Genomic DNA, 14,953 nt, shown 5'->3' on the forward strand with positions numbered 1-14,953 from the left:
GAATTCATCTTATCAAACAATTTCATTTAAGTGCAGTGATCAAATCAACTATAATTTCTTAATATGAACCCTATGAATATCTGAAGCCGCCACAAACCGCTGTAGCCGTGCATCCACGAAAGCTGCTCGTCGCAACATTGGCTTTGCACGACGCATGAGCTCAATCAAAGCAAACAATGCTTACGCTATTTTACGCACTCACCCCAGTGCCGTATCGTACAGACGGCGTAGATTAGCTAAATATGCTTGCTTTTCTTTACATATGTCCGCGGCCAGTGTGAACTTCAACTCCGCTTCCCGGCCAGAAAGGGGCATAAAGAATACTTTGTTTTCGACGTCCCTTTGTAATGACCCCCGGGCTTCGTTAGTTTAAAAGATGGCTGCACCACTACAACGTTGACTTTTTTTTCCAGGTATGTTTTTGAGACTAGCAGCATCGAGTGCAATATTTGAGAAAGCGTCAACATTACTATCATTCTGTTCAGCAGTGTTCTTCTAGTGCATTTCTCTAAAATGGCCCCCATTCTCCGGTTCTAGGAGGCATGGCAAATTTGCCTGACTCGCAACGTTAACTTTCCGCTAAGTCAGCGGGGCTCGTGGCTAGCTAGCTAGCTAGTTAGAGCCGTTAGTAACATGCAACGGCGATTAGCTTCCGGTTAGACAACGGCGGGTCAGCCGACAGAAAAGTGATGCCAAAAGCGCTAGCGCTAGTGACGGCTAAGGAGAGCAGTCTGAAAAGTGGGACAGGAAGAATCGTAGAGAGAAAAAAAATGTGTGGCAATTCGACGGAAAATATTCTGTTGTTGTTGCGACTGCCTGGTTTTCTCCAGCGTCGCTCATATCGAATGCTCACGCGCGCGCTATTTGTCCCTGCTGCAGCAAAAGCCGCTGGAGCCGCGAAAGCTGAAGCTGTGCCGCTGCCTTCGCAACTTTGGTTCTCCACACGGCGATGTTTGTGCCGTGCTCACTTCGGAATCGGATCCGGTCTTCCCCTTCTCCGTTGTCTTTCAACCTCACGAAGTCGACGGCCAATGTGGTTTTGAAGTGCTGAAATGCGGGACAGATGGATTGGCGCCGTGTCGAGGACAACGAAGTCAGTGAAACAGCAGTTAAATTATTGCACCCCCAGCAGAAAACGACGGCCGTTAAAAAGTTTTGCGAGCGTTGCAGCTGGCCGCCGTTAGCCGTGGTTTTGTCCGTCCATCTCATGTCTGCCTGCCTGCCTGCCTGCCTATCTGTCGGTGTGTCCGTCAGCATTTCCGATTTTGATTTCGGCGGCGACCGCTGAATGTGCCATCAGTAGCAAGCGTGGTTTTTTCGCTGGTGGAATCGATGACGATGATCATAGCGCCTGCTGCCGATACAACGAAAACAACTTCCGCTTTTTTCGATTTTGCCGCGATTCGCTCGCTTCGTTTGCGTTTGTTGTTGGCTTTCGCTAGAAGAGGGCTGGTTAACTAGCGAGTGGCAATAGCTGTCGGCTTGATTAAGCATTAAACGTTGGTCGGGCTCATGTTGCTAAGGTGCACACAGGACGAATATAATGAAACGGGATACTAAAGCTTCTGTATTTCTCGATGGTTTTTCTATCTTGAGAAACTGGTCCTACTGTCGATTATGTGAAATATACACCAGGGAGCGATTAAGAGCAATTGTGAACGGCGTTGAATTTTGGCGGGCGTTCGTTCTTTTGACAATATACAATTGCACTAGACTTTTAGCTTGGTACGTTAGGTTCCTCTAAGTGATTTGCTTTACTGGGATAGAAGATGCAAAATGAGCTCATACAAAGCTAAATGAATCAGCTATCACTTGCTAGTCGTCTTTTTGGGATCGTCAGCTAAAACTTGTGCAGAGTTTGCCGGGAAGCTTAAACGCTTCGTAGGAAAATTCAGGTTGTACCACGCTCTTGCAACGGATAAGTTCAAAAATCCGTGATAGAGTAGGTTATGCATAGGTAACTTTCAAAGCTTGTATAAAATCTACTTCTTTCTCTATTGGTTCATTTGAGCTCGAAGTTTATAAAAGATGATTTTTAAAAGATTTTAAATCTTTCACCGCTGAGTCGAATTATTTATGCTCGCATCAACCTACGATTAGTAAATTCACTTTACAGCTAGAGCTTTTCCACTGTAGATATTTGCGCTCTGATCCTTACTGAATTAGGTGGATTATCGGTGGATAATCTTGTAAGTTTCCTCAAAGACCGCAGTCATCATCCACATAGTTAATAATTAATAAGTTACAAGCATTTAGGTAGAATCAAATAAATTCTACTTGTCTTCAACTGCCCCGATATCTTCCGCAGGCAAAGATTTACAATGTTGCAGTTACCTCCAGATCTGTACGAGGTATCGGTTACCTTGAAGAAGACAAATAAGTTAATTGCCCCTTAAAATAATCCCGCGTAATCGTTGCCTCGTCATTGACAAGCAAAATCAATATAACGTGGTTCGTTATAGCAAATCGTTAGAACCCCTAATAACTGTCTCTTTTAGTGACCTGTCCCCATAGCAAATATTCACGTTGAAAGAACACGTCTCCAATGCCGACACTTGATTCTTCCTTAGTTAAAACTGCCCCTACACCCATTTATACATCTATTAGCCGAAACTACTGTTAATATACTAGCGTTATTATCCTGCCGTTCGGTTGACCTCCTACAACGTTCGCCCAATGACTTCACAGCTGACAGATATGCTGGAACTTGAAAAAATACCTCAACACCTCACTGTTGACACAATGGATAGGCTGGTTCAAACCTTGCTGGCGGCATGTACTACGCGAAAAGTGTGGCTTAACAAAGAGACATTATTGATATGCGCTGCTTGAAAAAACAATGGAAGTTCAACGCTGTTTAGATGGCTGGTCTTTGGAAACGTAAGCTTTGATGAGACCAAGAAAGATTTGTCTAATCAAATAAATACGGAATAATTATGATTACACCTGTAGCTATTCGAATTAGCTTTCAGTGTGGTTCCGATGGGATCCATTCGGTTAGGATGCTGCCACTAAAACGCTTCGACTTAAGGCAGACAAAAGAAAAAACGTGTTACTTTCTGGTTCGTTTATTTGAAAATGGTGCGTGTAAACAAAGTAATGCTTTATTAATCGCAAAGTTCTGATAAGAAATTTACATGCGGCGTATGGGTCAATACAGGAGATATGCTTTCCTTTTCATCTATGCAATTAGCTAAACCTCTCCCAACTGCTTGTACCACTGGGTCAAGTAAAGGCAATGCACACATTCAACTAAGAGCTATCCGTTCACCTAAAGATAATTTTACATTTCCTAGCCAGATCGCAAAACGTCGAGGGTGTCTCGGTTGCGTGGGGATCTCACAGAAAACAGTGAAAGATATTTAAATTTCCAGACATTGTACCCGCGTTGACGAGTTAGACATACGTGGAAGTCATAGAACGTCATTTGCTGGCGTCAAACCCACTGTTTGAACATAAACTGTATTCGACAACGATTCATGACGTACTGCGGTACTGTGCTAGTATACATGGTGTTCTCTCTCTTAAAGTGAAAGAAAGTCTTAAATTGAAAGAAACGATGAAGGGGACTTCTCTTAATCGCAAGGGCGACCGCGCTATCTTGTCAAATGTTATAGAAAAGCCTTATCGAATAATGAAAAAGAACGAACGGCGCCTTTTAAGAAGATCAACTAAACGCTCAGGGTTTGTTGTGTCTCCTTAGTCAGTGGCGGAAAGACATAACGACTCCCGACGAAGGAGCAGTCACCATAAAGTGTAACGTGTTGGCGAAATGAAAGACCTGTAGTCGCTGGGGTAATCGTAATGGCTTTTTAGCTCCCGGTGGAAGAGGGCATTTTGTTAACATCTTATGTCTAACATCTTGGCCCTTAATCCGCTGGTCCATCGCCGGAAACCATTTTCTTGCGAAAGAGCTCCAGCTTCTGGAATCGCCCCATGTCGACCAGCTTCTGAGTTCAGGGTCCGGTTTGCTGTGCGTGTGCTGACGCGAATTACCTTTTTTTTTTTCTGTTAGGCAGCTGGCTGCTCATCCCTCTAAATTTCTCTTCCCTCACAATAATAGCCAGTGGCTGTGGTAGTTTTCCCTGCTTACGTTGTACCATTGATGACGGCTCCTACGGATGGATCTCCTCCGGTCTTTTTGCTTTTCTTGATATCTCGTCGTTGCTGTCTCGCTTGTTGACTTGTCTACTCGCCAGGTATGGCTGAGTGGCAACCGTTGATTAATAGCGGCGTGGATCGTCGGTCCAAATGCTACCTATGCCACCGTGCGTGACTAGTGGTGTGACTATCTTCGCTTTGATTACCTTGTGAATCGAACTCCGTAGCTAAATCGCTATTTCCTTTATGGCCTTTTTTTTTTTTGCTATTCTACTGCTACGACAAAAAGCTCGCAAGCCCCTTTGTATTTGTGTAGCCAAAAAGAGTGTGGCCTATGTCTTTGTATGCGTACCCGTCGTGTAGGACGCATTTGCCAGTCGGTCTGTCGCAAATCTCATCGTTCAACAACTTTCGCTTTCCTTCTTCTTCGTCGAAAGAAATTCGTTTTTCTGTCTGTCCTGGTCTGATCCTCGCCCATTTACCGCCATCGCCGTCATCGTGGCCAGATGCCATCTTCTGATGCTCTTCATTTTCTACTGAGTCTTCCTATTGATTCTGCATTCCGGTCTTCATTCTCCTTTTACTTCGGCGACTTTCAGCCTTCCTGTCTTATGTTTCATTGCATTCTTTTGCACGAGTTTCTCTGTTGCTATTGCACACATTATGTACGGCCACCGGACGGATTCTCCTACCTGTTAGAAGTCCTACTGTTAGAGTGTGCTTTAGGACTGATAGCTTAATGTTTGTCTGCTAATTGTAAAAATACATTGTTGTCTAGGTTCGAATGAGAACGTAGACGTACTCGGTTTTATTCTGGTAGTCAGCCGTTTGGTATCTAACGGTGGTATTGGACATAGAGCTCGAAACAATTTTTTTGCGCTTGGTGGGATGGTCTTACTTCTTTTTTTTTGGATATTTTTATTGATGAGGTTTCAGTTACGTTTTTTTTTTAATCTCGTTTTTCATTTTTGTGTATTTTACATTTACATGTGTCTTTGAATATGTGTGTGATTAGCGAGTCTGGCGTGTTGACCGGATATGTGCATAGGCCCGTACGTCCGCAAATGGCATGTCGAGTTTGGGCATTATCTGGTATCAACATTGTGTTCGGATCTGCGAGTCTAAGTAAGTGTATGTGTTAGTATATTATGGATGACTAAGTGTCTATAATTTCGTAGCATTTTTGTCGTGGCTCGATTTGGCAGCGATCCGACTTGACCTAGATTTCCGGCCGGAGCTGCTCCACCGCGATCGCTATTTATACCGGTGCGTGCTGATGATGCTGCTGCCGGTCCTCTTCCTGGCTCAACGTTGATGCGACGCTATAGAAAAAGTCAAATGCGCAATGACTTTGGCGGTGGCAGCCGCACAGATTCGGCAAGAGTTGCAACGATCTACAGCCATAGAATTCTGCTGCTTGTGGAGATTTAAGCACAGGCCTCGAATAAGCGAGCAATCAGGCCGGTCGAAAAAAATATTGGCGGATCCCCGAATAAGCAAGAGAACAACCAGAACAAAGCAACATATAAAACAAACGCAGCCCCTTTTCTTTGCGGCTCTGCCGTCCGCTGAACCCGCGGAACGTAACACAAAGTCTTCGTGTTCAGTGTTTCGTTTGTCGGCGTCTCTGCGTAGTAGCTATAAACATTCCATGCCTCTGGTGCTTACGAATATGGATAGCCTGTACGGACGACCTGCAAGCTTCCGTTTATCTTGGGGAGATCACGGACCTCTGAAATCGCCGACCGACTCAGGGGTAACTCCCACTGTTCCTTCGTTGTCGTGGTTTTTAAAAGTGAATAAAAAAAAGACATTCCTGCTAAAAAATCAATGTTATTATAGTACAATGAGGATGTTAATACGGAGCAACAGGCCAGCAATAGCGACGCGGGCGACAACGCCCTTAATAGCGAACGCTGGGAGGAGCGTGGACATGCGCGCCAAGGGACAATTTGCCGCCGTTAGCAGACTCAATGCCCCCTAAAATAATACTGGGCGCGTTATTCACTGCGCGTGTATGTCCATTGGCTTTTAAGCGTTAGATGCAGAGAAATAGAAAGGAACCCGTGATGTAAATAGTGAATTCCCTTCCAAAATTGTAAAAATTCAGTTTCTTTTCCATTGTTGAAAAATCAAGAAGGGTTTAAAAGACGTAGAGTTTTGCTTTGAATTAGTGAAAAAAAGTGCGAGCGTCGTTTCCTTTTTTGTATTAGCGGCATCTTTAGAAACACTCGTCAAAGACAGCAGCACCTCAGAGCATCTTATCGTGGTAAACTACAGGTAGGTACAAAAGTTCACAGAGCAGTTAGGCCGCTTGACTTGATGTTGTGATGGACAAGCAGTCCATAAGGTGTATCAGTTGGAGCTGGAACTTTCAATGAATTTTTCCTAGACAAAGTTGTACTTTTTACCTGGTGACCTCTTTCAGCTAACTTCAAGCTATTCAACTGAAAATTTACGGCTCAATTAATCATCTCTCACCATTAGACCAAATAGGATCTTCGAGTCACGTAAGCCTTTAAACGAATTCTCTCTTCAAATCCTTATTTCGAACGATCATGCTTTTTTATATTATTGAACGAATATATTATTGCTGCTGAACAACAATAGAATCTACTAGTGATGATGGTGTAATGATGAAATACGTTCATAGACGGCAAGCACGACGGAATCGTACCACTAAATTGTTAATCTGCGTATTTTTAAATCCGCAAAAAAACATTGACTCTTTAAGCCAAATCCCCCTTTTACGAGTACTTTTCGTTTAATAAACAATGTACACACATATATGTGTGTGTGTGGATAAGTGAACTCGGACCACCAATTTTCTGCTGGCAGTTGGTGAGCCACGGACGACAGCAACGCCGCTGCCCCTGTTTCCGGCACCGCTGCACAATGGATACGGAAAGCGACGGCGACTATGAATAGAACCAGCGGGATAATCATCAGCACGATCAACAAGGAATGACAATGACAAAATAATAACAGCCGTAGCCGTAACAGTGGCGGTGGTGATGCGCCGAAGCCAACGAGAAAGACTGATTTGAGGGGTCTTTCATTTGCTGTCTCATGCTTCCATTGGCAATCTGTTTAGCTATCGGCCGGTTGGGTTTCGTGGCTGATGAGAGCTGACGTGCTACGCCTCTATCCGTGCTTTCCCGGAGTCAACACAGAACAGAGCGGGATCGTCGGCGTTGTGCCCGCCCCAATCATCACCAGTAGCATCACCATTATACTCATCATTAAACCATTTTCCTGCTAATGTTGCAGCTGAAGTTTAAGTTACTGCCGGTACATTCAGTCCCACGGAAGTGTCACTTTGAGAAAGTTATTTGTTAGCCAGGCAACGATCCGCGCGTAGTCGCAGTTGCAGCAACGACGGCAGTGTTGCCTCGGCAGAGGCTTGAGAGCAAGGGCTGCTTCGTCATTGTCCGTAACAAAATTTTGTCGATACGTTAATGAAATCGCAAGCGGAATGATAACGATGGATATTAGATACTATATTTTGCATTAGCGGCATCTATTGTGATTCGAATTGGTCGTTGTTGTGGTAAGTGTCAACCTGAATGCGAGCAAAATTTCACAATGGAAACAGGACAGTGCTAGCTGCAATAACAAGGTCGGTCGCGGCAAAGCTCGTAAAAAATCTTCGGAAGACATTCGCACCCCAATAATGTTCTTCTTTAAACAGCAGCTTGTGATGAACATTCGAATGTTCAGCATAGCATAGATGGTAAGCATTCACACCGTATGAGTTTCGTGCCGTAATTAATGTTCGAATTGGTACACTAACGTTCCGCTTAGCTCACTAAAGACAATAATCACAACGTAAATTTTATCATACATCAGTATAATCGTTTATATAGCCGTCTTCCGCGGGCCTGATTACGTAACCACAGGCTGATTGAGTCGTCTATTGATGCCTACTGCTTTTTCGTACGTTATACTAACGCGTTAAACGTAACTGAAATCGCCGTGCAACGGGTTGCACCATCGTTACTATTAGTCGTTGGGATCGTGGCGTGGCCCTACTCCGCCATCGCCGTTAATACTCCGTTAATACGCGACCGACCGCTGCCTTGGCCGATGGCGAACCTTCTAACGCGTACATTTTCTGGTTCTCGGTGTCATCAGAATCAAGCTTTCGTCACCATTACTTTTATTATACGAGTACCGTTTAGAACGACGTCGCCTATTGCTGCAACCTCGGAGCTGTCAGTTGTCATAGGGCAGCAAAATTTCTAGCCGTTGTACGAAAGAGAGTGGACGAAGAGACGTTTCTTGCATTATATGACCGTTATATAAGCTGGTGACATGGAAATTTTGAAACAAAAAGCATGAGTCAGGCCTGCTCCAGGATCACAGTACGAGTGGTCATAACAATAATTTCTCAGGATAAGTAATAAGAATACATAAATTATCTAAAATGATACCATACCAAGTGGTTCAGCCCATAGAGAAAGAGACATTCTTGTAAACGCCTATGTGCCGTGTTATATATATATATTGCGGTTGATTCGAGGGAGTCAAATAAGTTCGTTGCTACAGATAAACACACTTCAATAAATAATAGAAAACGCAAAATTCAGACAACTTTGACGAAACGTTACCATGCATTATCAGTCGTAGCAGCAGTGCCATAGCTCAGGTCGGGGGGCCAACGAAATCTCAATAATAATGCATTGATTACTTGTGACAGTACAAGATAAAGCAAAGAAAACACCTTGTTGATTAGATTAAAAGTAATTGCAAACAACTGAATATCAATATGGTATATATATATATATATATATATATATATACCATATATGATGCGTATGCCAAATTTGCGACATATACTTTAGGCGAAAAAGCATTTCTGTATAGCTTACTCAAGAAATAGACAATTTAGTAGTGTTCGTAAAAAAGCTGAAAGTATATAGGTAAGTTGTCGATTTTAGCAACAAATAAGACAACAGCCTTTGCGTATCAAAAACTAACGGGTACATTTTTTTATTTTTTAATCAAAAAATTTAACATGTCAAATCATACGTACCGGTAAATCAAAGTGGTTCAGGTAAAAAATATTTTAACCTTATGATATATATGTTTTTATATATATATATATATATATATATATATATATATATATATAATAATTTACAAACTTAAGTAGGATATAGCACCAGTGCCATTCTCTACCTAATATTATTTTTATTGTTTTATATATAATGCAGAATATAGGTATTTATATATTTTTTAAATTCAGATGCATTTAGTACTTAAAAATGTGGCTGTCAGCGGGTACTCGGCAAGAATAATCGGTATAACAATCAACAGTTTAAAAATAGGGATCTTTATTGCAAACGTGATGACAAAACGTTGGAGGTCTTCGCTGCCGTGTGCAGTTGCACAGAGGAAAAAAAAGTCGAAATTAGTGTATAATTGTATAACCACAACATATTTCAGCTTTTGATTGGTTTACTTCACTTCTCTGTTTGCTGTTTTGCCATAATTCAGAAAAAGGTCCTGAAGAGTTTAGCTAGATAGCAGAAAAGGGATGAAAGAATCAAAGAAATACAAGAGGTATTTGGCACCGCAATTGCCCCGTGGGCTATCGTTGAACAAATTACTATAGATAAGCAGGGCGTAAGCAAGAAAGAAAGTGGCAAGGCATTGAAAAATAAAGAAATAGTGGAAAATGAATAGAACAGAGATAAAAAGCAGCGTCATTGTTGCAACTAAAAATGGATGAAGGAAACGGAAATAAGTCAATGACTGAATAAAAAAGGCCAACGGCCAAATGAAATTCACTCAAATCCTTTCATGCGTACAGGACCTGTGCACATATGTTACAATTTCATGATATATGCGCACGCTTCATAAGCTAGGTATCTAAGCAACTAGTACCTGGAAAAAAAAAAAAATATATATATATATATATACGTTAAGAGAATTCATTGTGAAAACATTGATAACGTCGAATGGAAAACAAAAATGGCGAGCAATAAAGAAACAAGGTTTGTTTAAACTAGTTCATCGACTTTTGACGACGGAGGCGCACCATAAACCGACCACACGAAATTATAATAAGAATAAACTTCCGAGTCCAGCTTTTATTTGACGAGTAGAGCTCACACGTTGAAATTATGCAGACGGCTTTACTGCTAGATAACCGACAACACTATACATCAATCTCTCATGATGTTCTAGCGTAACGAATTAATTACAAAATTTTCGATATTATTCTTTAGTGTTAGCTATACTTTACCCGGGATCAAGTGGACTCTCTAGTAGCGCTGTATAAACATGTAGTATCATCATATAGTTGCGTTAGTTTATCGGCACTCTAACATCTTAAGGAGGCGGGGCGAACACGTCTCTGTGTGTAAATGTGAACTTAGTAACAATTCATCGAGAGATTCATCGGTACGTAATGTTATTTTAATTTTCAATTTCTCCAATCGTTTCACGACCTCCTGTCTCCGTGGTGTACGATTTGAATTAGGTAAATATATAATTTATCTGTTCCATATCAAACAAACTGCGCCAGCGCATTTATACGATATTCTACTTGTCGTTATATAAACTATATTAAATATTATGGCCTCCAAGCTTAAGCCATTCGTACATATATTGTTCTTTTTTTTTGTAAATTAATATTACATGTACCAGTGACCTACCAGGTAGCTCGCTGGCACAGTCAGTCATTAAACTATTCAAATTTACGCAGTGGATTAAAATATACGCCAAAAGCGCTGAAATTTTTCATTCATTCGTAGTAGTACTGTTAGTTAGGGTTACTTTTTTTTTTGCCTTATTCTGCTTCCATTGTGAGGCGGGGGGAGAGAGGGGGGGGGGCTCGATTCCTTCGTACCCTTGATGATTGGTTCGATAGAATATTTGCGTCTTTGTCCTAGAGATAGATCGCTTTGAAAATCAACCAAATTTTTCGTTCAAGGAATCCACAACTTGTCATCTATTTTCGTTCATTTTGTACATTCTCTTTACAAAGTAATTTATGTACTTATACTAAACATTATTGAGTACCATATTATAATTATTATATTAGTGCTATTTCAAGAGCATTTAGTATAGTGTCACTGCTAATCTGCTCCGTATCATTTTTGTATGCTACCATTTCGCATTCACACGAATATATATACTGATAATATGGCGTATTTAAGGTGCACTTTATTTACCTCAGGCAATCAAACACACTCGAATAGCCCTTTCAAATCACAATTGTCTCATAGACGCGTTTTGTTATGTTTAAAGTGGTCAATACGTGCACCATATACATTTACCATCTCAGACAGTCGCATGATGCATTAAGCTGGTACTGCGCAACAGTAACGATAGAGCTTCAAAGCTTCTGACAACAAACTGGAAAAATTTCAAACGGTGTGGACGGAAGGTGGTAGACTTGCTACTCAGTGTATATATTGTGAAGCTTGTGTTAACCATTAAGAAGACCCAATATCTATCAGCTTTCGCAGGCCGTAACTTCCTTGGCGGTGGAAACACTGTTTTCGTTAACGTCATCATCGGGTTTGGTGTTCTTGTCGTTACTAGAGGAAGAGGTGGAGTCCTGTTGTCGCTTGATACGAACGACGTGCTCACTCACAAGTTTCTTTAGCAGGTTTATCCTGCTCTGGAAGGCGCGTCGGCGAAGGCGCATCCGTTCGATGTTTAGCTGTGCCAGCCGAAGTCTCCTAGCTAGGCTAGCGCTCTTTACGCGAGAACGAAATGATTTCGTCTTCTTGACAGGTTTCACCTCTTTCGAGGTCGTCACCTAAAAAGGAGAGCATCAATACATTAAACCATTAATGGAACTGTTTGTTGTGTAATAGTATCTTTTTTGTTGCACAACAAGCAGTCCTTTACTATTTGCTTGTACTTTTCATAATTTATCGATCGTAACTATGGACTTAATAAAGATATTGTCAATTCTCCTTACATTGCCTTGTTTATGTACCGCTGTTTAAAGGCTTTGTTTAAGAAGTATATGGGGGGTGATGCTGTAACGAAGACTCTTCCATAGTTGGATGCGGAAGGAAGGAAGGCAGCCAGCGTGGAGCCCTCGCTACGCTCCTATTTGCTTTTGTCGTGTTACGTCGATATTATTGAAATGTTGCATGGCATTCATGTTCTCGTCAGGGGAATACAGGATTTCTATCGCAGTTGAATTGTTTTAAACGGTTCAGATAAAATCGCTTAATTTTCATGATCGGCTCTCGATTCGTGATATAACGTATCCCGTTTGTTGACATAGACCTTAAAGCTTATCGGAATTCTATTCAATAAAAACACTCGAAGTGGTAATTTGGCGATGATTTATGCTCTATATGATTTAGTTAACCCAGTGATGCAAGCCTACAGAAACTGCAGCTGATTATGATTTTATGTCGAAAATTATTTTCTCAAATGAGGCGCATTTCCATTTGGTTGGACCAATGAAGAAACAAAACTACCAGATACGCTAAATTACGACCTTCACACTATTTACAGTCAGCTAAAAAGGTGAAAGTAGTCGTCAGGTGCGGGCTCTAGACATGGAGCTTCATCAAATCGGTTTTTCTGGCTGACGACATTCTTTTCAGTGATATGCTAAAGAACCTTTTGCGGCCGCCACTGGATGAACACGGCTTGGAGCGTCTGTGGCTTTATCTGCATGGTGCCGCCCGCGATTGCGCGTCTGAAACACTAAGATTATCGAGGGGAATGTTTCATAAACACAGAGTTTCGTGCGAGCCTCCATGGTCGCCCCACCTATGCGACTGAGCACCACAGGACTCTTTTCTACAGAGTTCACGCAGAAAGACATCTATAGTTTAAGGCTATCTGTAGGGGGGTGGGGGGTGGGGTGTTTAAAGACTATATGCGACAGTATATTTTGCCAAACAGACCAAATTCGTATAGTGACGTTACTAAACGTGATGTCCATCATTTAGAGCGTATAGAGAGATTTCGAAATTGTCACCTGAGTGATAGACGATGTGCGAAACGCAGTGGGCGAGCACTGAATTTCATAACATGATCTTGATGTTGTGCCTATGCGACGACCTGGTGTCATTTAACACAGTTCGAAGCTAATACATCGATAATGGACGACCTTGTCATGTAGGCGCAAAACGCCAGGTTTTCTATTAGCTTTACCCAAAAGATTGCAGAATGTCAATCAGTAGCCCAGATGGTTATACCAACACGTATACAAATACGCTTGAGCGTTTTCAGGTTTTAATATTAGTACTGTTATATTGCTACCATATATTCATCTGCGTCACATAATCTATGGATTTAACTATTGTCTGCATCGTCGCTTTCAGCAACGTACTATTTGGCTATATTGATAAGATGTTCAATTAGCACGGCTAGACTTTTCGTATATATATAGATAATAACCTTATGCCTGTCTAAATTGTTGCAAATATGTCCGTCTACAGGGAGAAAGACATAAGCTTTGTTCCCAGCGAATTCACGAGTGCGCGCAGAGCAATGAATGGAAGTTAGTTATAAGCCGTGTCTTTGACAAAACTTTGAGAGTGTCCCTAGTTCCTGCAATGGCTATAGACACTCAGCGCTACTGATAATGGAATGATCCAGACGGCCGAGTGAATAGAAGGAAACAAGTAGACGGAATCTGTATGTATGGCTCAATAAAAAGTTGAATTAGAATCAGTCATCTAGGACAGTAAACAATTATAGCATCAAAAATGTAAAGTGAACAAAACGAGTAATGATACATAACAATTTCCAACGGAATCGGCTACTGGCTAGTTATGGAAACCAAGATGGCGGCCACGGAAGATGCTTTTGCTACCAAAGGCGTCTACAAACTAACTGATAGCCCATAATAAATAATGGTCCAATAGAAATAATAATAGAATTTCGCTCTGCTGAGGCATAATGGTGCCTATCATCGGCAACATACAAAGCCATATTAATTATAATAACGCAAATAAGATACATATTGGCTCATAAGCGATACGAGCTCTGCGCTCAAGTTCTGTCGAGGATATGAGATTATTACGAGATGTGAGATCAGAGGTATGAGGGAGGTAAAAAAGGTTGTTGTTGTGCTTAAAAGGAATCTGGAGAAAAGCATACCGGGGTATTACGGAAAATAGCATGATATTAAATTGTAACTAGGCGAACCTTAGCTTCGGCGCGTCGCTCGCTTGCCGCTCAGGTGAACAGCTTTGACATTTACACATGAAAAGATGACGATCCTTCTCTACTCATGGTTTGTTTCTCTTTGCCTGACCCCCCCCCCCCCCGCGATGGTCTGCTGATGTAACTGCTGCTGGGGTCTGATGACTTTGATATCACTCTGCTACTGCCCCCGACAACAACGTAAAAGCCGTGGACGTTCTTGGCGTTACCAGTGACTCGCCTGCAATGTCCAGCAGTAGTTGCTGGTGCTAGCAACAGCTCTCCTGAAAGGACCTCGAGCCCCGAAGGTTCTCAAGAAGCGCGGCGCCGTCAATACGTTCCAGTCATCAGCACAACGCCGTAAGCCGACCCAGCACTCAACAGCATTGGCAGTTATATGTATATGCGCGGTGCACACTGATGCCTGCCAACGGGCTGATAGTTACCAGCGTCCATTCCACTATCTGTACCCGTCAATGATATACTAATATTAAGCTTTTTGTCAGTGAGTCAATCGGGGCGCCATGCTGGCCTGTAACGGTAGATGCTTGTCTTCGGCAGCTAATCCCCGTCCGACTTCGAAACCGGGTGCGCACAACTGTGCTGGGACCGAGGATCAAAGCTGCGGTAGTCACGCTCATAAACTGGCTGCCGACAAATGCATAGACGAGCAGTGAGCAACCCTTGTTATATATATATATATACATATCATACCATT

General features: G+C 42.1%; 1 protein-coding gene and 1 long non-coding RNA gene across 2 annotated transcripts in view; one reads left to right on the forward strand and one right to left on the reverse strand.

Annotated features, from left to right (window-relative positions):
* The window catches only part of LOC147753332 (uncharacterized), a 31,447-nt gene extending 19,417 nt beyond the window's left edge, over positions 1–12,030 (forward strand). Inside the window, exon 5 of the transcript XR_015311509.1 lies at positions 11,571–12,030. The gene's annotated coding sequence lies outside the window, so the exon portion shown is untranslated. The remainder of the gene's footprint in view (positions 1–11,570) is intronic.
* On the reverse strand, positions 10,165–14,244 carry LOC111261462 (uncharacterized). The gene is made up of 2 exons (XR_002680979.2): positions 12,041–14,244; positions 10,165–11,875 (listed from the first exon to the last, which is right to left on the reverse strand). It is a non-coding gene; the product is annotated as an uncharacterized LOC111261462 (long non-coding RNA).
* Positions 14,245–14,953: the final 709 nt, after the last annotated feature.

This window comes from Varroa jacobsoni, unplaced genomic scaffold (genome assembly GCF_002532875.2).
Source record: "Varroa jacobsoni isolate VJ856 unplaced genomic scaffold, vjacob_1.0 scaffold_558, whole genome shotgun sequence".
Taxonomy (NCBI): Eukaryota; Metazoa; Arthropoda; class Arachnida; order Mesostigmata; family Varroidae; genus Varroa; species Varroa jacobsoni.